Genomic DNA, 24,085 nt, shown 5'->3' on the forward strand with positions numbered 1-24,085 from the left:
AAAGAGATCATGCAAGACAAAGTCCCAAAAGACTTCAAAGCTCCCGACATGACTCCATACGATGGAACATCGGATCCCAGCCATCATCTCAAAATTTCAGAAGTAGAATGTATCTCACGGATGCCTCGGATGCCATTCGATGCAAAGCTTTCCCAACAACCCTAACAAAGACAGCAATTAAATGGTTCGACACTCTTCCCGCTAGATCCATCACAAGTTTCAACGACCTGGCCAAGAAATTTCATGCCAGATTTTCCATCCAGAAGGACATAGCCAAACATGCCCCAAGCCTACTAGGGATCAAGCAATGAGATCGAGAGAGCCTTTGCAGCTACATGGAGAGGTTCAACAAAGCATGCCTGGACATATAAAGCCTACCAACGGAAGCAACCATTATGGGTCTCATCAATGGCCTGCGAGAAGGACCTTTTAGTCACTCCATATCAAAGAAACATCCAACATCTCTGAATGAAGTGCAAGAACGAGCAGAGAAGTACATCAATGATAAACCATTATTTTATGATTTATATTGTGTTTAATTGTGTGGTTTTATCAATTCTTTACCCACTTATTCATATGATTAGCATGTATTTACAATTCCTTCCCAAGATTACTCCATGGATGAAAACTTGCTTCCTAGAGACTTTTAATTATGTATTTTAATTCTCCTTTATCTCATTCGATACCGTGATCCTTGTGTTAAGTGTTTCAGGCTTCATATGGCATGAATGACTTGGAAATTGGAGAGGAGACTTGCAAAAATGAAAGGAACATAAGAAACTAAGGAGATGACCAGCGAGGAATGACGCGAGCGCATGGCCCACACGGACGCGCGAAATGGAGAATTCGCAATGACGCGGACGCGTGCCTGACGCAAACGCGTGGATTAGAGTCTGCACGAGTGACACGAACGCGTGAACCACGCGAACGCGTGACAAGGAAAATCGTTGACTGACGCGAACGCATGGACGACGCGTACGCGTGACCTGCGCGATCTGCAAAAATAACAGAATACACTGGGGGCAATTTTGGGCCACTTTTTGATGCACTTTTTGGCCCAGAAACACAGACTAAACCTAGGGAACATGCAGAGACTCAACAGGCATCCATACACAATCAGATTCATCACATTAGAATTGCTCTTAGTTTTAGATCTGAGTTTTTTGAGTTGCGTTACATTGATAATTTTATGCTTTTGCTTCGATTTTTGGATGCTGAAAGTCATTACCTCCGTCGAAGACATTGCTTTAGTTTGTTTCCTTATTCCCTTATTTTTAATTAGTTACTCATTGACTCTATTCAAATAAGTATGTTACATTTTGAATTTATTAATATATGAAGTTATTTTTATTTAATTAATTTTAATTCTCTATTTTATTTTAATTAATTATGTCTTTTCATATTTTTATGATTATTAATTTCATGTCAATGGAGTAGAATTTCTACTTAACATGGGGGTTGGTTAAGAGGTGATACTTGAGTTGGAATGCTCAAGCGCTTGGTTGAATTGGACGTTGTTAGCTAATTCCATATCTACTAACACTAGACCTCCCCTAAGGGAGAGAACTAGGATCTGAGGGTAAGAGTTAGTTCAATCACCATACTTTATCTTATTCAGTAAAGGGGTAATCGAGTGAGAACAACAACCTTTTTACACCACACTTGAGAAGATTCCAACAAGGATAGAAGTTCCACTTAATTATTCCCCCCAGTCAAGGCCTTTTATTTAGAATACTAATAGTCATTCTCAAGTTTATTTTTATTGCTTTAATTTTTAATCATTTTAAATTACTCGTCATCAAAACTCAATTTTCCTGAAAACCCCTAGTTAATAAAATAGCACTCTTTCCTGCAACTCGTTGGGAGACGACCTGGGACTCATACTCCCAATATTTTATTTCTAAAATTTGTGACAACCCTTTTTAAATTGGTGAGGCAGATCTTAGCCGATTAAGAGCTATACATGCAACGCTGTCTCTTAATTACAATCTCTAAATTGGTTAACTTCTGTCACGCATTTGGCGCCGTTGCCGTGAATTTGCAAACGTGTGCCTTATTTTTGGTTATTGTAAATATTTACTTTTAATTTGATTTTTTCGAAAAAAAAAATTCAGATTTTTATTTTAAAATTTTTTATCTTATCTTATCTTAGTTTTAAATTTCATAATTCAAATTTTTTTTTCAAAAAATCATATCTTTTTCAAAATCTTATCTTATCTTATTTCAAATTCAAATTTCAAATTTCAATATTTAAATTCCAAAATTCAAAATTCAAAATTCAAAATTTAAATTTAAAATTTTAAAAAATCAAACCTTTTCAAAATTTAAACCTTTTTTAAATCTTTATCTTATATTGTTGACTTTTTTTCAAATTTCAAATTTCAAATTTCAAACTTTAAAATTCAAATTTCAAAATTTAAAATTCAAAATTTAATTTTCAAATTAAAAAATTTAAATTTCAAAACCTTTTAATTTAAAAACTTATCTTATCTTTTTTTCTTAAAAATCTTTTTCAAACATTTTCTCTTATTTATTTTATTTTATTTTATTTTATTTTGCTTGTTTATTTATTTTTGTTTTTAATTTTTATTAGCTACTATGAATTCTCACCACTCTGGTTTCAAGTTTGGTTCCAATATTATTGTAAGAAATGGAAACTATAATGAAAATAGGCATCAAGGTTGGAAAAATTAAAGATGGGAGGAGCCACAAGAATTTGATCAACCTTCTGGGCAACAACCCCCACCAACGCGCTATAACCAACAAGTCCCACCATATGCTTATGAACCACCTCCTCAACACAACTCTGGACCACCATACTCACAAGCACCTTACCACCAAACACCCCCATATGACCCTAATCCTTATCTACCACACCAACCACCACATGAACCACACCTAGAACCACCACCTCAATATTCACCATCTTCATATCCTTATAAAAAAGAACCACCTCGGCATTATGAGCCCTTTCTCCCAACAAATAAACTCTCCCATCCACCCCAACCTCCATTGGATAACAACACACTCATCTCTAATATCATTGGTCTCACCTCTACACTCCAAAATCTTATATCCCGCATGAACCAACCCTCAAGCTTTAGTGCACTTCCTTTTCAACCACATAATAATCTTCCCATCCCATCACCACCCTCCATGGAAGAGCACCCACATCCATCAATCCAAGAGCAAGATGATCCCAATTATGCTATTGATATAGAACAAGAAAGAAGGAATCATCTTCGTGAATCCATACTTCATAAGAAGCTAGAGGAGGCCCTACAGATGAAGGTAGTAGAAACCCTTGAAGTCGAATGAGTGGTTGAAGAATTAGTGAAGGAAGACAACAAGGAGGAGCTGGATTTTGTACTTGAAGATGAAGGAATAGTTGAAAAGGAAATCATCAAGGATGAATACGATTTTATATAGAAACAACTGGACAAAGCAGTAATTATTGAAGAGAAAGAAGTGGTTGAAGATTTAGGAGATGCAGAACCTCCATGGAAAAGTCCAGTCATAGAGCCTCCTTCCAAGATGTTTGATGTTGATGTTGAGAAAGGCATACAACCTCCAAGGCATATCATGGTTGAAAAATTTGCAGAGGTTGATCAAGAGATGGAGATTAAAGAAGAAGAAGCACAACCTCCCATGCCTTTGGAAAGCAATAAAGAGGAGATTGAATTGGAAGAAAGCTACCAAGAGGATGAGGTTGAAATTGAAGAAGCTTACAAAGAGGTGGAAGTTGTCAAAGAGCACAAGGGAGTGGAGCTTGAAATCACCTTGCCAAAGTTGTTGGAGACCTCTCCGCCTAAGTCACCATCATCCTTCACAACATTCAAGTGGGTAAAATTCATATCCCTTAGCTTTCTCATCCCACTTGAATATGGCCTACTTGAGACAGATGGTCAACTTAGAGCTCTTTGTGACATTAAGAGTAAGAGAAAAATGCTTAGTGGTAGGATTTGCCCTGCAAGGTTCAATATGGTTGTATGCTCCAAATTAAAATACAAGGGTTGGTATAAAGCTCAACTGAATGGGTCTAGGAAGTTGTTTAGCTGCTTTAGTGAGAAATCAAATTGCTTGCCACCCGGTTGGAACAATGGTAATACACTTCAAGACAGGTGTACAAACAAGATTTGGGATCCGGGCATACAAGAGGATCAACTTTGGGAGCTCAAAGCTTGTGAAGAACTCCATCAAGGCTTGGGAAATTTACATGGAATAGAAAGAGCTTATTGGAAGTCCAAGCATTGGTGGCAGTTTCAAGATGAGTTCAAGCACAAGCCGCCATGACAATGAGCTCACCAAATGTCCAACTTAAGGACTTTAACTAAAAGTGCTAGGTGGGAGACAACCCACCATGCTATGATCGTTCCGTTTCAGTCTTAGTTTTATTTTTACTTTATTTTTATTGTGTTAATGACTCTTCTCATCATCCCTGTATATAGCTACATATAGTTTGCATGAGCATTCTGCATTTTATTAAAAAAAAAACGTGCAACGCGGCAGCGTCGCTGACGCGTCTACGTCACCAGTGCGTCATGAAGAAAAGAAAGCTGAACAGCGAGTCACGCGAAAGCGTGGCTGGAGGCATGCCTTAGGCACAAATATGATCACGTGACTGCATCACCCACGCGGCCACGTCATTTGCAACATAAGCCTCCCACGCGTTCGCGTCACCCATGCGAATGCGTGACCCTAAAAATTCGACGTAAATAGGTGTATGGCAGCATGTTGCGATGGAGCTGGGCTGGAATGATGCTAGAAGCACCAGCCTCGTCACGCGACCGCGTGCCCGACGCGGCCGCGTCGTCCTCAAAACATCACCATTCACGCGACCGCGTCAACCACGCGATCGCGTCACATTAAAAATTTGGCAAAAAGAGTTTGAAACAGAGAGTCACACAAACGCGCGGCTGCTCTCGCGCCATTCGCACAATTCAAGTCACGCGACTACGTGACCCACGCGTCCGCGTCGCATGCAGCGCACAGAATATCCAGATCAGCCAAAATATCTTATCTTTTCTTCCCCAAATCCTAATTTTTCTTTTCCTTTGTTATTTCTTTCTTCTTCTTCCTTCTTACTCTCTCTTACTTTTTACTCTCCCCCTTTTCTTTCTTTTTCACCACCATTATCAAGGTTTTTATTTTCTTCTTCCTTCTTTACTTTCCCATTATTATTCTTATTTTTATTATGTTTTCTTCTTCTTTTTCTTTCTACTCTCTTTCGCTATATTTTCTTTTTGTTTCTTTATTTTTATTCCTTTTAATTGGTGTTGGAAATTTATTTAGGTCTTTATTTTCTATATTTTGCTTGTGGATTATCATGGTTTTGTTTGACAATTATTATCATTCTTTAAAGGGTTACTTGCATGTTCTATCTTATATTTTCAAAAAAACATATTTACCATGCATGCTATGTGTTTGTGAAAAAGCCCGTATGGCATCTTGTACCACTTTCATGTTATGATACTACCTTAATGCTTGCTTTTCACAAAACCCCTTTTATATTTTATTGATTAAAATATAATTGTCCATACAAACAGATGGTTAGTTTGAATGATGTGGTAATCTAACTTGGACATTGAATGCTTGATCTATGCTACTCATGCCTTTGCCGGCATGCCAATAAACATCTTGCATTTAATTGCCATCACATGCATTTACTATCTTACCTTTGATGAACTTTTCACATGTAGTCTAGACCATGTGTTAACGACATACTTATTTATCGTGCATGGATTACCACCCATATTGTTCGCTCCCTTGCTCGAACCCTTCACTTTCCACATTACTTTCTCTTTCCTTTTTCAGGATGGCCACCAAGAAGGGAAAAGAGAAAGCTATTTCCAAACCACCAGCAAGGAGAGGAACAAAAAGAGCATTAGTGGCAGAGCCATCTTCAACAGCAGTAAAGCCCTCAATAAAAAGAATCAAGAGGATCATCAAGGTTGACAAAAAAGAAAGAGCTTTCCCAGCAAAGGACACTGCGCGGTTTCCTAACCGCTACTGTGAGCAGATGTTCCCCATCCTGGCAGAGAGGAATTACAACAATAAATACCTTTTCATCCTCCCAAACCGCATTGTTAAATTTGTTGAGCCGTAAATTGAATGAAGACAATGGAATTCCTACGAAGACAGCCACGGCAGGTTAATCTCTCATGGGTAGTAGAATTCTACTCCAACTTTCACATGCCAACCATGCAGTCTATCTATGTCTGTCAAAAGCAAGTCCCCATAACTGAAGAGGCCATTCAACAAGCTTTAGATCTTCCCCCTGCTCTAGAAGGATTAAACGCATTCCAAGAAGCCTCACTCAAGTGCCAGACATACCAATTTGACTGGGACGCTATTCTCAGAGTTATAGCACAACCTGGCAGCAAATGGATCTACGGATACCATCGATCCCGACCAAAAGGGATATCGGCTTCAGCACTTACCTTGGAGGCTCGAGTATGAGCACAGATCATGTCTCATTATGTCTTTCTGAGCACTCACGAGTCCTCCTTCACTGCAGACATGGCTGTTTTACTCTGGTGTATTCTTACAGACCAGCACCTAAACTTACCAAGATACATCCGGAATACAATGGGACACGTACAAATTGCGGGCAACCTACCTTTTCTCGCCTTGGTTTCAGATCTCGTCTCGGTAGCCGGAGTCTCCTACAGAGCTGGAGACACCAAAGCTTTCCTTCCATGGGATAATCAGTATGTCCCTAACGAAAAATATATCAGACCGCCAGCAGCCACTACAAGCCAGCCTACAGAACCGGCTGAAGACATTCCTCCTTCAACACCATAAGCTCTTACAACAAACCAACTGCTCCATCAGATACTTGAAAGGTTGGTTCGGCAGGAACACAAAGCAAAGCTAAGAGAGCGCCGTAATAAGCGCCGATTTACATACCTCAAGGAGCTACTTATGGGAAACTACAAAGACCCAGACACCTCAGAGTCCACTTCATTTACCAGCACAGGGAGCCATGACGATCCTGATGGTGGAGATGCTTCTACCAGCCCCCCTTTGTTCCTGACAGATGGCATCGAGGACGGTGCAAAGCCTTAAGTGTGGGGAGGTCGGTCAGTACCTGACTTTCGGAGGTAATTTCTTTCCCTTAAACACTAGTAAAATAGGATATTTTAGTTAATTTTTCTTTTTTAGAATAGGATAGATTGCATAGTAATAATTAGTTGCATGCATGTCCTACTTGATTGAAAATAATAAGTTTCTTCTAAGACCATACTTTTTGAAAAATTTTACTAATTTAAATCAAAACTTTTGTGTAAACTTGTTTGAAGTTGTATTTGGAACATAGTTTAAAAATCTAAGAATACACAACTTGTGAGATTTGAGCTAAATTAAATGATTATATTATTTAACCATAATTATTTTATTCTTGTGTGTTTGCCTCTCTATGATTGTAATCTTATTTTGTTTCATCCTATATGTTTAATATTTAATATGTTATATGCGTGTGTATGATTGAGGCAATTATTTGTTTAGCTCACTTATCCCAAATAAGCCTACCCTTTAAATTACCTTTGTCAGCCACTTTGAGCCTTTTTATCTCATTTGTTCTATATTTTACCACATTACTAGCCTTAAGCGGAAAAACAATTAAATATCCCAATTGAATCTTTGGTTAGATTAAGATAGGAATGGTGTGTTAATTGAGTATGGGAAAATTTTGGGAACATGGGTTAATAAGGGAATGTGTCATGATAGAATATTGGGAATTTGGGTACCTACTCATGTGAAACTAGAAAAAAATTAAAAATCCATGTGCATTGATAAGTTATGTTTACTTTTACTTTTAGATTTAAAAAAAAGAGAAAAAGAGAAAAATCCAAAAATATTCAAGTAATTAAGTAATTAAATAAATGAATAAGGGGACAAAATTACCCCAATGTTAAGTCTAATGAAAAAAATCAATGCATATGTGATACAAGTTAAGAGAAAAGTTGATACATGAGTATGTGAAATATGCAAAAGTGGAAAAACTATGGGTAGCTAGGCATGATTCTAGAGTTATATAGAGTGTATGTATGTTAGGTGAAAGCTTAGGTTAATTAAAGATTCGATTTATAAAGCTCACTTAGCCATATACATATACCCTTACCCTTACCTTACCCCCATTACAACCTTGAAAAGACCTCATGATGTTTGCATTGGTATGTTAAATATTGTTAAAAATATAGGTTGCATTGCATTTCATGAGTTTTACATGTCCCTACTCATTTACTTTATCTCCTTCAACTAAGCATGAGGACATGCTAATGTTTAAGTGTGGGGAGGTTGATAAACCATTATTTTATGATTTATATTGTGTTTAGTTGTGTGGTTTTATCAATTCTTTACCCACTTATTCATATGATTAGCATGTATTTATAATTCCTTCCCAAAATTACTCCATGGTTGAAAACTTACTTCCTAGAGACTTTTAACTATGTATTTTAATTCTCCTTTATCCCATTCGATGCCGTGATCCGTGTGTTAAGTGTTTCAGGCTTCATAGGGCATGAATGACTTGGAAATTGGAGAGGAGGCTTGCAAAAAGGAAAGGAACACAAGAAACTAAGGAGATGACCAGCGAGAAATGACGCGAGTGCATGGCCCACGCGGACGCGCGAAATGGAGAATTTACAATGACGCGGACGCGTGCCTGACACAAATGCGTGGATTAGAGTCTGCACGAGTGACGCGAACGCGTGAACCACGCGAACGCATGACAAGGAAAATCGCTGACTGACGCGAATGCATGGACGATGCGTACGCGTGACCTGCGCAATCTGCAAAAATAACAGAATACGCTGGGGGCGATTTCGGGCCACTTTTTGATCCAGTTTTCGGCCCAGAAACACAGACTAAACCTAGGAAACATGCAGAGACTCAACAGGCATCCACACACATTCAGATTCATCACATTAGGATTGCTCTTAGTTTTAGATCTGAGTTTTTAGAGTTGCGTTACATTGATAATTTTATGCATTTGCTTGGATTTTTGGATGCTGAAAGTCATTACCTCCGTCGAAGACATTGCTTTAGTTTGTTTTCTTATTCCCTTATTTTTAATTAGTCACTCAATGACTATATTCAAATAAGTATGTTACATTTTGAATTTATTAATATATGAAGTTATTTTTATTTAATTAATTTTAATTTTCTATTTTATTTTAATTAATTATATCTTCTCATATTTTTATGATTATTAATTTCATGTCAATAGAGTAGAATTTCTACTTGACATGGGGGTTGATTAAGAGGTGATACTTGAGTTGGAATGCTCAAGCGCTTGATTGAATTGGACGTTGTTAGCTAATTCCATACCTACAAACACTAGACCTCCCCTAAGGGAGAGGACTAGGATCTGAGGGTAAGAGTTAGTTCAATCACCATACTTTCCCTTATTCAGTAAAATGGTAATCGAGTGAGAACAACAACCTTTTTACACCACACTTGAGAAGATTCCAACAAGGATAGAAGTTCCACTTAATTATTCCCCCCAGTCAAGGCCTTTTATTTAGAATACTAATAGTCATTCTCAAGTTTATTTTTATTGCTTTAATTTTTAATCATTTTAAATTACTCATCATCAAAACTCAATTTTCTTGAAAACCCCTAGTTAATAAAATAGCACTCTTTCCTGTAACTCGTTGGGAGACGACCTGGGACTCATACTCCCAATATTTTATTTCTAAAATTTGTGACAACCCTTTTTAAATTGGTGAGGCAGATCTTAGCCGATTAAGAGCTATACGTGCAATGCTATCTCTTAATTACAATCTCTAAATTGGTTAACTTCTGCCACACACCAATCAACATGGAGGAAAACTCTCGGCTGGGAGAAACCTCAAAATTCGGATTTTCTTACTCCTCCCGGGACAAGGAGAAAGAGTCCAAGAAAAAAGAAGATCAATACGGCGAGAAGCCTAAAAAATACAACTATTCTCCTCTCCAGGTGTCTCTTGTGGATGTTTACCGAGAAGTATGCCATACTGAACAGATACCACCACCTCGTCCATTCAAAAGCAAGAAAGGAGGAGGAAATTGGACAGAATACTGTGAATATCACCGAATCTGCAGACATCCTACCAATGAGTGCTTCGACTTGAAAAATGTTATTGAAAAATTGGTAAGAGAAGGACGACTAGATCGGTTTTTAGCCAATAAATCGGATGAGCCTCCAAAAAGAAGAAGAGATGAAGAGATCGGACGAAGAGAACGACCACTTCACACCCCAGAGAAACACGTTCACATGATAAACGGAGGATTCGCAGGAGGGGGGATCTCAAAATCATCTCGCAAAAGGCACCTCAAAGAAATAAATCATGTCGAGGGAGGAGAAGAATCACCCGACCTCCCTACAATTACTTTCACCAAAGAAGACGCAGCAGGCATCATCCCAGGACATGACGATCCTATGGTCATCACTATCATATTGGCCAATGCAAATCTCCACCGCACACTGGTAGACCAAGGAAGCTCGGCAGATATCTTGTTTAAACCCGCCTTCGATAAACTCGGCCTGCAGAAGAAAGAACTTAGGGAATATCCGAACAGCTTGTTTGGACTAGGAGACACTCCAATACAACCACTTCGATACATCTCACTACACACAACCTTCAGAAAAGGAACACGATCAAGAACACTCAACATAGACTACATTGTAGTCGACGTAAGTTCAGCCTACAACGCCCTGATAGGTCGGGCAACATTGAATCAGCTCGCAGTAGTAGTTTCAAGTCCGCATCTATGCATGAAATTTCCAACTCCAGAAGGGATTGCTATGATAAAAGGAGACCATAAAATAGCGCAATGCTGTTACAATGAAAGTCTGAAGCTCAGAGGCAAAGGCAAAGAGATCCACACCATCGAACTCAGAGGAGTTCGAGGTCGGGAAGAACTCCGTCCACAACCTGAAGGCGAGATCGAAGAAGTCCAAATCGGAGATGACCAGGACAAAACAACAAATATCGGGACAACCTTAAATGAGGACGTAAAAAAGCCCTTGATACAATTCCTAAGGGATAATGTCGACCTATTCGCATGGAGGGCTGCAGACATGCCTGGCATAGACCCCAAGCTAATGTGCCATAAACTGGCAGTATACCCAGGATCTCGGCCAGTGCAACAGAAGCGTAGGAAGCTCGGACCGGAAAGATCCTAAGCTGTGGAAGAACAGGTACAAGCTCTACTGGAGGCAGGATTCATAAGAGAAGTCAAGTACCCCCTATGGCTAGCCAATGTTGTCTTGGTGAAAAAGTCAAATGGGAAATGGCAGATGTGCACTGATTACACCGACCTCAATAAAGCTTTCCCAAAAGATCCCTATCCACTTCCAAATATCGACACTCTAGTGGATGCCTCCTCCGGATACAAATACCTCTCGTTCATGGACACTTATTCAGGATACAATCAAATCCTAATGTATCCACCTGATCAGGAAAAAACCTCATTCCTAACTCCTAAAGCAAACTACTGCTATGTCGTCATGCCATTCGGACTCAAAAATGCAGGAGCTACCTACCAGAGATTGATGAACAAGGTCTTCGCAGATCATATCGGAAAACTCATGGAAGTATACGTGGACGACATGTTGGTGAAAACACGAGGCGAGGAGACATTACTGTCCAACCTTGCCCAAGTGTTCAATACCCTCAGAAAGCATGACATGCGACTTAACCCAGCAAAGTGCACCTTTGCACTAAAAGCTGGAAAATTCCTAGGTTTTATGCTAACACAACGAGGAATTAAGGCAAATCCGGATAAATGTCGGGCTATACTCGACATGAAAAGTCCAACCTGTGTCAAAGAGGTACAACAACTCAACGGAAGACTGGCAGCCTTGTCCAGATTTCTAGCCAGATCAACCATAAGATCCCTCCCATTCTATGCCACTCTAAGGAAAGGGGAGAAGTTTGAATGGATAACAGAGTGCGAACAGGATTTCCAGGATTTCAAAAGGTTTCTGGGATGACCGCCTATTCTAACTCGACCACGGGAAGGAGAACTACTCGTAGTGTACCTCGTAGTAGGAAATCGAGCAATGGCCTCAGCGCTAGTCAGAGAAGATGAGAGTGGAAAATAGCCCATCTACTTCATCAGCAAAGCTTTGCAAGGGGCCGAAATAAACTATCAAAAGATAGAAAAGTTCGCCTACACTCTTATACTAACTTCTCGACGACTTCGACCATATTTTCAAGTTCACACGATCAAAGTCTGGACTAACCAGCCCATAAAAGGAATTCTACAGAAAACAGATTTAGCCGAAAGAATTTTACAGTGGGCAATCGAGCTATCTGAGTTCGACTTTTTATATGAAGCTCGGACAGCCATCAAGTCCCAATATTTGGCCGATTTCATTGTTGAGTACACTGACACTCCAGGAATTCCCACAGAATAGAATCTCTACGTAGATAGCTCTTCAAACAAAACCGAAAGTGGTGCGAGCGTGATAATAGAAAGCGATCAGGGAACCCAAATCGAAGTTCTCCTCAAATTCGGGTTCCCTACTTCAAACAACCAGGCCAAATATGAGGCACTACTAGCTGGTTTGAAGCTGGCTAAGGAGGTTGGAGCTCAAAAGCTTATCATCTTCAGTTACTCACAAGTAGTCACCTCACAAATAGCAAGGAGCTACCAAGCCAAGGATCCCACCATGAAAAAGTACTTGGAAAAAACCAGGGAACAGCTCAGACAACTCGGGGAATATGAGGTCTGCCACATACCTCAAGAACAAAATGCTCGAGCCGATGCACTCTCAAAACTAGCTAGCACCAAACCAGGGGGCAACAATAGATGCCTCATCCAGGAAATACTGCAAAACCCGTCAATCTCGGAAGAAGAAAAGGTCCTAGTCATAACAGGTCTGGATCAAGGATGGATGACTCCCATAATTAACTACCTCAAAACAGAAACACTCCCTACAGATAAGAAGGAGGCGAAGAGGTTAAAACGGGAGGCATAATACTACAGCATCTTAAACAATACTCTATACAAGAGAGGGATTTCAACACCACTATTAAAATGTGTGCCGACTTCCAACACAAAGGAAGTTTTAGAAGAAGTACACAGTGGCATCTGTGGCAACCATCTCGGAGCATGAGCTCTCGCCAAAAAAGTACTCCAAGCCAGATTCTATTGGCCGACTATGTAAAAGGAAGCAATAGAGTTCATAAAGACATGTCCACCATGTCAGAAACATGCTAATTTCCACATCGCCCCACCAGAGGAACTCATCAGTGTAACCTCACCCTGACCATTTGCAAAATGGGGACTCGACCTCCTTGGGCCCTTCCCCCAAGGATCAGGACAGGTCAAGTTCCTCATCGTAGGGGTAGACTATTTCGCAAAATGGATTGAGGCAGAACCCCTAGCTAACGCCACTGCTCAAAGAAGTTGAAAATTCCTATATAGAAAAATTGTCACAAGGTTTGGGGTTCCTTACTCCATTACCACAGATAATGGCACTCAATTCATAGACGCAGGCTTTAGAAAATTGGTGGCCGACTTGAAAATAAAGCACCAATTCACTTCCGTAGAACACCCCTAGGCTAATGGACAGGCAGAAGCCGCCAATAAAGTCATATTAGCTGGGCTAAAATGAAGATTACAGCATGCAAAGGGAGCCTGGGCTGAAGAACTCCCACAAGTCCTATGGGCATATCGGACAACTCCACACTCCACGACAAGAGAATTACTGAAATCACTTAACACACATATCACGGCATCGAATGGTAATAAGAGAGGATTAATATTTGGTAATTTAAAGGCTCAGGAAACATGTTTTCAATCATAGCATAAGATTAGGAAGGAAAACGCAAACTCATGCAAATCATATAAATAAGTGGGTAAAGAATTGATAAAAACCACTCAAATGAGCACAAGATAAACCATAAAATAGTGGTTTATCAATCACCCTTCCGATTAGCTTACGGAATGGAGGCAATGATCCCAGTGGAAGTCAAAGAAGGGTCCCCCAGAACGATCTACTACAATGAAGAGGCCAACTCCCAACTTCAAAAGGAAGAGCTCGACCTACTTCCAGAAATCTGAGAAAGAGCTCGGATCAGGGAGGAAGCGTTAAAATGTCGAATGGCCTCAAGATACAACCAGAAGGTAGTACAGCAAAATTTTGCCAACAACGACCTCATCCTAATCTGAAATGATATCGGAACAAGTCGACTAAGAGAGGGGAAGCTAGCAGCTAACTGGAAAGGACCTTACCGAGTCATAGAGGTACTCAGAAAAGGCTACTACAGGCTGTCCAAACTCGAGGGGTGAGAGCTACCAAGGTCATGGCACGCCTGCAACCTAAGAAGGTATTATAGTTAGGAGGTAATAAAGATCTTAGGTCAAGGTGCACTCTTTTTCCTGAGAAGGTTTTTTAACGAGGCACTAAGCCAAGATCTATAAACTCCCTGACTTAGAAGGGTAAACACCCACATGTATATATTTTTCCTATTTGTCTTCTTTCTATTTGGAATAAAATTTTTCAGATTTCTTCTACAAAGCCTCTCTACAGGTCGGCAAGGTGAAAAACAAATTCATCGCCTGACCACGATGAAAACCGAATTCATCGTTTGATTTCGACAAGGGTCGACAATGTGAAAACCAAATTCACTACTCGATCAAGACAAAGCTACAGGTCGGCAAAATGATGATCAAACTCATCGTCCAATCATGATAAAATCGACAAAGTTATAAAAAAGTAATCCATAAGCTGAGGCCTGGCCAACCTTGACTAAAAAATGGATTACTAATAACTTAAGAACAAGACCGACATGAAGAAGTCGGACCAATCGACCAAAGCAACAAAAAGTTATAAAAAGCAATCCATAGAAAGAGGCCTGACGAGGTCTGAGAAAAAATGGATTGTTATAACTTGGGACAGACCGATATGAAGAAGTCAGACCAGACTGACCAAAACGACAAAAAGTTATATAAAAGTAATCCATGGCAAGAGGCCTGGCCAGCCCTGTCCAAAAATGGATTACTAGAAATAACTTAGAAGGGACCGGTATGAAGATGTCGCCCTAAGACAATTAAAGCTACAGAGTTATGAAAAGTATATCCATAAAAAAGAGATCCGGCGAGGTCCAAATTAAAGATGGATTACTAAAAATAATTCGCAAGACTTAACGAAAAAAGTCGACCGACAGAAGGCATGCGCTATAAGGAACACAAGCTCGACCCAGAAAGCCATGACCTCAATAAAATCAATCTACAAGTGTTCTATCAAGAATGCTAAAAAGGAATAGTCAAACAAAGCTAGCTTCGACTAAAGCAGGAAATAAAGCACGAAGGCAATCAAAAGAGGTCAGAAATCAAAACTCCAACACTCCAAAGATTCTTGGAAGTGCCAAAAAGCAGCAAATAACCATATCATGAAGAAACAAAACTACTCTAATTAACACTCAGAAGGCCACCCGAAGGTCGACCTCAAGAGTTCAAAAGCATTTGTTTTTCTAATTAAAGTTGCTAGGGGAAAAGCAACTACAAAGTCACAGTCAAACAAAACACAAATTACAAAAATCTAGAGTTTCAAAGACCCACAAACCGGGCCATAAGATACCAAATCCAAAAACTACAAAGGATTCAAAGATTCGCCAGTGGCGGCATCTCGAGGTGAAAGAGGATGAGTCGCGAGAGGGACAGCATCAACAGTCCCATCCAGCCGGTTCAGAATTTGAACATCAGGGTCAGACTCGGGACGGCCGACCTCAGGTGCAGGAGTTGGGGAAGTCGGTAGGACAAAAGCTTTGGTGGGTGGCACAGGAGGTGGATCTACATCATCATCATCTTCATCCGGGGCAGGGACGATCTTCCCATTCTCCACAATATTGTCAAAACTGAAGAGAGACAGGTCGAGATTGGGAGCAAGAACTCGGACCTGATCTTTCAAATTCTCATAGGCAGAAGTCACACTACCCACGAAATGTCCCTGGAGCTCGGCATAATCAGCCCGGGCAGACTCCAACCTTTCCCTGAGCTCTATCACCTCACCATAAGCCCGAACATAGCTCTCCTTATGCTTCTGCGTCATCTCCTCAGCCAGATTTGCAGAAGCCACAGCCATAGTAGCCCGAACCCTCTTATTTTCCAAGTCAAGCTCCAACTTGATCACTCTGGCGTCCAGCTCATCCTTCACCCCCTTGATCCTGTCGAATTCCGACTTGGCCTCCTCCATAAAAGCCTTCGTTGCATGAACCGGGATATCCTGAGTAGTTCGGAACAAGGCTGCACCTATGTGTGCCATCTTCACGCTACTCCGGATAATAAAGTCCAGATGGTGAAGAATGGACACGTCGGCCGTAGGAAGTCGGCCGTAAGGGGCGATTTGGTTGTCAACAAACCCCACAGCATCAAAGTCAGGGGTGTCAAGGTCAAAGGGTTCACAGTCCTCTGTCTTTTTGGAGGAGGGCCAGAAGTAGGAGAAGAGGTAGCAGCACAAGTTTGGGGAGGATCAACCAAATGGACCTGAGGAGTAGGAATCACCCTCCTCGGCCTAGAAGTGCTCAAGATCGGCTTTTTAGGAGGAACCTGAGAAGATCCTTCCCCAGCAGCCTTAGCCGAGATGTTCTGGGCAGTTGTAGCTTTCCTTGCCTTCTTAAAGGCCTTCATGGAATCATTATTCTTAGTCATCTCTGAAAAAACACAGCAAAAGACAAGTTACAAATTGGAAGAAAAGGAACAAAATTAACAAAGATAAACAAGTAAAAAAAAGTCGACCACTACCTAGCTCAGCTCAGAGAAGTGAGGGATCCCCTAAAAACCTCTTAGTATCGAGATGAGGAGGTTGCCCTCAATTCTCCTCCAACACATTCACAAAGGCCTGTTCGACCTCATCCAGCATCTCCCACGAATATCTAGAAACTACAACATTCTTTTGCCAACATAAGGGGAAGACAGGTTCATTATTTGACTCCAAGAAAAACGGCCGAGCTCTTTCAACAGCTCAGACCTTAAAGTAATAATTCTTAAAGTCCCTAAAGGACTCATCATACATAGAAAAAACTTTCTTTCCCTGGGCAGATCGGAAAGAAATCCAAGAAGCTTCCTTTTTTGAAGAAATCCCAGGCTTAGTCAAAATAAAGAGATAAAGAAAGAGGGTTTGAGAAGGCTTAACATCTAGTTCTTGGCACAACAACTGAAAGATCTTAATAAAGCCCCATGAGTTTGAATAGAGTTGGGATGGAGCTACATTACACGACCACAACAAATCGGTCTCGAATGAGGTAAAAGGAAGGGTAATGTTCATTTGGCTGAAAAAGTAGTCATAAGCATAAAAGAAGAGGAGTTCCCCCTGGGTCAGAGAAGGAAAGCAAACCCTCTCGTCGGAGTCAGGCGCTACCAACTCATAGTTCTTCTCCTGATCCCTACTACTACAGATCCGGTGATGTTTTCTAAGCTCCGCGCAGTACTCAGAATTAACTATTGAAATGCACATCAGGACGAGGGAGTCCAGCCAGTCAGACATTCCTTCGGGGGACTTTGGAGGATGTCTCGATAATATTTTTTCGAGAAGATATGGTCAAATAGTCCTACAGCAAGAAAAAGAAAAAGGGGTTACTATCCAAATAGATCGGGCAAATCAAGAAATCAGCTCAGACAAATATGGATACAACTCATACAACAGCGAAAGGAGACCCCAGGACTCGCACCAAGGTCCAGAAACATCCCTTGGAGGCAGTAACAGAGTAAGGATTCAGGAAAAATCTACAAGTCTATGTCTCGACATCTCCCAGACAAAAAAGAAAAACCTTTTCAAAGACACTTCGAAAAAAGAAAATAAACCACAAAATGTCATCAAAGTTACCATCTTTTTACAAACCTATCAGCAAAATCAAACACGTGAAGTGAAAATCTTCAAAGACGCAATCTTTTTCAGGATCAAACAGTTCATTAATCCAAAAGATTCAAAATCAAAAATGGTAACAACATGCCAAGCCCTAAAAGCATCAACTATCAGGAAACGCAAAAAGGATCATACAAAGTCGAAGAAACTCCCAGAGCACACATTGCAGCAATAATCAGGCATAGCAAAAGCAGAAATATTCAAACTTTTTCCAAGAAAGATCAAAACTTTCTCAGAGACGAAAAGAACGACGTGGAAAAGAAAAAGAGAGAGGAAGAAGACCAACCTGTAATAAGGAGGAGACAATAAACATTGGGAGATTGAAACAATAACAAAGCCGCACCAGACGATCACCTTTCGAACAAGAGAACGAAGCACTAACAGTGAAAGAAGAGAAGTGAAAAGAGGAAAAATGAAACAAAGCTTTGAAATTTCAAATGAAGACATGAAGAAGGAAGTAAAAAAGGAAACAGCAAAGAATTAATGAGTATTTAACCTTCACACGTTCCCTAGGAAAAGTGCAACGCACGACGCAATTTAAAAGGAGTAAAGGAAAACGCTTCACATTCAAGAAGCCTCAGTGGAATCAACCGAAGTGCTCGAGCCCGGGCTCTCCAAAGAAGGATCGAAATCCTAAAAAAGGACTCGACCTCAAAAGGAAGACCACGCTCAAGCAGGGGCACTGTTCATGCCCTGGGTCGAGCTGTATGACCCGGGCTGATAGATGACAAGTCGACCGACCTCTTCTTAAAGAGTTTGGCCAAATCACCAAGGAGAAGCCCAAAAAGGGCCCAAATGGAGGAACATGACCCAAATCCAAAGGCAGCCCAAACCTAGAGAGATAAGGGCGGTTCCCTTAAAGATAAGATGACTTCACTCAAAGATAAGATAAGATAAACTATCTTATCCCCAAAAAGGTCACTCCACACCATTATAAATACACTGGAGTACTCATGTATAACTCATACTCTGATTCTACTAAAAACCTGCTTAATACCCTTGCTAACTTAAGCATCGGAGTCCCTTGCAGGTACCACCACCCTCCGGTGACGAAGGATCAGCGTCACCAACAAGTCCAACAAGTCGGACGTAACAACTCCGACCAGTACAGAAGATCTCGTCCGAGATTGACCTACAGTTTCTGGTAACCCTCGGAACAAAACCCATGGAATAATTTGGTAGGTAACTCACTATTCTCTTCTCAGCTAGCTTCCCCCAATTTCGAAAATTTATGAGCAATTACGTTGAAAATTGTTCAATTTCGGTGTTCAGGATCAAATTAACTTGGTAGACATGCCGGGTCTTGTCCCAATTTCCCATTGGTAAGGTGAGAATCCTATAACTCTAGTTAATTCATTAATTTGGTGTTTTGGGTATTGAATTTTGGGAATATGCTTGTGATAATTATGTTAGGTGCATGTAAATATGTAATATGAGACAATTGGACATGTTGGAAGGTTAATTGGAAGCTTGGTGAGAGTTCTAGTTGCTGGATTTTTGGTGGGTGAGGCTTACAACTTTGCCTTGTGGGTTACCTTGGATAAATACGCGGAAAATCGGCCAAGGTATAGTTTAGGTTTCGCGTATTTAATATGTAATGCCCTGTGAAAACTTAGGCTAGACGACCCTAGGATAAGTAGAAATGTGTAATTATGTTGATGTTTGGTAACTTTGATGGATTTATTAAATGATATGAAGAATGAGAAGTGATTGATGATTTTGTTGCAAGTGTGGTGTTGGTGCTTGATGATGAATTTAATTGAGTTTGATAGAGGTTGACTTAGCATATCTGATATTAATTAGCAAATTCTTGATGTAAGAGTTGAGCCATTCATGAGAGTAGTGTGGAGCATTTATTGTGGGTAATTATTGAATAAAAGGGTTAAATGTACAGGTTGATATGTGTGACAAGGGAACTATGTATAAACATGAGTATAATTGTTATTGTCTTGAATTTGAAATTGTGGAGATGTATGTGAATATGTAAGGAGTTATTAAATGATTGAGAATGTTAGGTGTGGTGTGTTGTAAAATGTATGGAAGGAGTGGGGTTGAGTATTGGTATGCCTTGGTTGTGAAATATTTTGGTATGAAATGAGGTTTTGGTAAAAGTAGGGGTTTGGTAAATTTTGGTAAAAATTGATTTTTGATGAACTTCGGTAGTCCATAACTTGATTCTCATATTTTGGATGAAAATGAGATTTGTTTCAAATTGAAGAGGGTTTTATAAGCTTCAGAATGATATAAATTTTGCGAAAAACCAAATTCTGTAGAGGAAGTTATGGATGCCGGAAATTTGGTGCGAAAAATTGGAAATTTTTAAAATGCAGCAGAACCAGAGTTTCTGGTGTGTGCATATGCACGCCTTTGTGCGCACGCACACCTGGTGTTTTTCAAAAAGTGTGTGTACGCACGCCATTGTGTGAACGCACACACTAGGATATGCTTTTTGTTGGTGGCGCTCGCATAGGTGAGGCGCATGCACACCAAGTAGTTCCTGGTTGGTATGCGCACGCACACCTGTGTGCGTCCACACGTACTCTGTTTTTCCAGCACCTGTATTTTTATTATTCAAACATGGTTTCAAACCTCTATTTTTTATCCTTTTAACCTTAGATCTTATTAGTAAGCTTAATGATCAATTGAAGCTAGGAAATTGAGGTAACTTAGGGATGAAGAAAAGAGGAAACATGATGAATTATAAGAGAATGATGTGAAAGTTAAATGAATATATGTTGCTATGGCTATAAAGAACGAATGTAAGGAAATGATGATGATAAATGATGAGATTTGGGGATGACTGTGTGTGGCCGAAATGGTCGATATGGCAAGTTGAGGATGGAAGTTTCCTCTCTTGTCGTGATGTAGATGTGGGGAAGGTGGAAAGGCACTCTCCTTTGTATTGATTCCCCCACATTCTTCTCTGGTTGCAAGGTGGAAAAGCACACTCCTTCGATGTGGAAAGGCACTCTCCTTCGTGAAACCTCTAGGAGAAGGTGGAAAGGCACTCTCCTTCATTTAAGATCCTCCTGGGGATGCGCAACCTAGAGACCAATGTCTGGGTTAGCTACCAGATATGTCAGGTTCTGGCAAAGTAACGACACGTGAGCTCACGGCCAGTAGGATAGACATTCATCATATGCATTTTGTTTGCTTGTTTTCTATGCCTTATTTAGGATTGCCTAACTGAATATATTATGATACTTGTGATAATTGCTACTTGCACTACTTATTTCCTACTTGTACTTGCAATTGCCTGTTTGTCTGTATTTGTAAAACCACTGGAGATGGAGGAATGGAGGAAAGGTGGACAGATTGGGTGTTAAGATAAAGTTTAAGTTGAGTTAAGAATTCTCTAGACACCTACCCCTTTTATGGTTTCTGTTCAGTAGTTTTAAGTTTTATAATCTGAGGGTTGGCATTCTAGGATTGCCTCTGGCATTCCCAGGACCTTATATATTATGTGCGTGGCACCTTGACCATGCTGAGAACCTCCGGTTCTCAATCCCATATTGTGTTGTTGTTTTCAGATGCAGGTCGAGAGGATCCTCGCTAGGCGTCTGGACTTCTGAAGCGAAGTAGTCTCTGGGTTTTATTTTGATGTACAGTCTTGAATGTTTATGTACTTAGTTTCCTCTCCAAGAAACTTGTTAACTTTGTTCCTCTTAGAGGTTTAAGGAGAGTTAGGGTTTTCATTTATGTATTTTGGGTTTTTGGCATATGTATATATGTATATAAATATTCTCCGGCCAGCCTTGGCTTCGTAGGCTGAGTTAGGAGCTAGTTATTTTGTATCATTGGTTCTCTATTCTCACTTTCTGTTTATTCTATACTTCTAAACCTTAGTTTTCTTCACACGCAGGTAATCCATATTTCTGAGCGTTGCGCTTTTTATTTTGCGATTTTGTTTTACCCCTTTTTCAAGGCTCCTTATATATTACTCTTTTCAATACCATTATATATATTATTACTTTTAGAGGTCGTAATACCTTGCCACCTTAGCTTTATGAGTTAAGCATAAGACTCTGTGTGGGTAGGGTGTTACATAAGTACTCTTCAATTTCCTCTTTAATTACACTACTTTTGCTACATCTTCTTCTAGTTCAAGTTACTTTGTTAATATATGCCATTTTGATTTCTTGAGTTTTTGGTTGATGAATTTGATATTTTATGATTTCTATATGCTTGATTGAGTTTCTATTGTTGATATTGTGCATAGTTTGGTTATATTTTTCATTATCTTTTACAATTTGCCATGTTTTGTTATTTTGCCCACCAAGTATTTGTGAAAATGCCACTTAGAAATTTTGAACAGATTTTCACTCATTGACTTGGGAAATGAGTCCCTAGGATACTAGAGTCATAATGTCCGACATTTAATGGTAATTCTTAGGTTGTTAGTTGACTCTTGTTTCCACTAACACTAGATTTTTACTAAGTTAATTAGTAAGTTAGCTAGGATTTTTGGATTAAGGTCAATTATGCTTGCTTGACTTACTCGTCGATATTAGGGGTTGACAAAGTGAGATTAACTCATCAGAATTGCCATAGTTGTGGTTATGACAATGATAGAATTCCTTAATTCTCATTTCCAAGTCAAAGCTCTTTTATGCATTCATCACATTTTCACTATTTTTGACCTTATCTTCTTCTAATTTGCATTAATAGTCTTTTGATCCATTGCTAGTTCATTTATTCTTTAGTTCTTTTAAATTTCCGTTATATGATTGATAACCCCGGTATTTCACAACCAAGAGTGTGTACACCTAATTTGCATAGTCCGAGGGAGACGATTCGGGATTTAAAACTCCCAGTTTATATTTGTTTTGGATTGTGACAATCTTATATTTTAAACTTTGATTGAGATGATCGATTTCCGGTTTGGACTCAACGGAAGTTATTTTGTCTAAATTTCGGAACCAAAAAGATTCCTCTTCGTCACTTGTCTTATCATAAAATGAGTTTAAAGTAAATAAATGAATTATTATGAACGAAAAAGAATTGAGTCTAAGTTACAAGGAATAAATAAATCTTCTGAAAAGTGGTGGTAATCAAGCTGTGGATATGATTTGTAATAAGCGGTGAATTGTGAAGAATAAGGAGTGATATAATGATTCTTTGGAACATAGGCTTAGATTTAGACTTGTGAGACTTTGAAAATAAAAATATCCTTGACATTGAATTCACAAAAAAAGAAGAGAAGTGTCAAAAATAGAGAAAAGGAAAAGACTAAATAACAAAGTTCTAGGCATCAATGACCAAAGATCTAGCTATGTGTCTGTGGTGGTTATGTTCAAGGAGAAGCTTGGATAAGTAAATCCGAGGGGTGCTTCATCACCTGGTAACTTGAGTTAACTATCTCGGGATTATCGATTGAAAATCCATAATAAAGAGCTACCTTGTGACAAAATATTTAGCAATCCAACGAGGTTCTAGACACCAATACCTAGAAGTGATTCTTAGTTATATGCCTGTGGTGTAAATGTGTTAAGGAGAGAGGCTTGAGCAAGTAGATCCTAAGGGGTGTTTCAACACCTAATACCTTAAATCAACTGGTTTGGGAGTGTTGATTGAAAGCTTATCTTAAAAATCGCCTTAAGACAGAGCACTTAAAATTGAATAAATTGAAAGATCCTTCCAAAAAGAAATAAAATATGAGACTGTGGGTCAAAGACTATGCAATGATAATCAAATCTCACAATGTCAATCAAGTTTAGGTTTAAGTAAACATTCTATCCTAGAAACTTCAAGGCTTAGAGTTCACCCAAAAAGAACAATGAATCATAATCAGTATGCTTGATGAGCCCCATTGATTAGGATGAATATGCACTTTCAAATAATGACTCAACTTTTGATCAATCATTTCAATTCTTCTGGTGTCCCTACTCTCAAATTCTTCTTTTGCTTGAGGACAAGTAACATTTTAAGTTTGGTGTTGTGATGCATGTGCATCTTAGCTAGTTTAGCTGGCTAGTTTAGTTAGTTTATAGTTTATTTTCATGCATTTTAGCTAATAAACAAGTGACTTTATGGATTATCTTTGCATATAGTAAATCATTAATTTATGATTATTTCATGAATATACAAGTTAAGTTTGATGCAATAGGGGATACTAAGTGAATTTATAATCATGAGAATTATTGTTGCACTTAGTATAATTGTTTATTTTTTCTTGATTCATGGAATGATACATCAAGTTTTGGTGCACTCTATTTAATGATTGAT

The sequence above is a fragment of the Arachis ipaensis genome, chromosome B9, assembly GCF_059453495.1.
Source record: "Arachis ipaensis isolate K30076 ecotype BB chromosome B9, ASM5945349v1, whole genome shotgun sequence".
Lineage (NCBI taxonomy): Eukaryota > Viridiplantae > Streptophyta > Magnoliopsida > Fabales > Fabaceae > Arachis > Arachis ipaensis.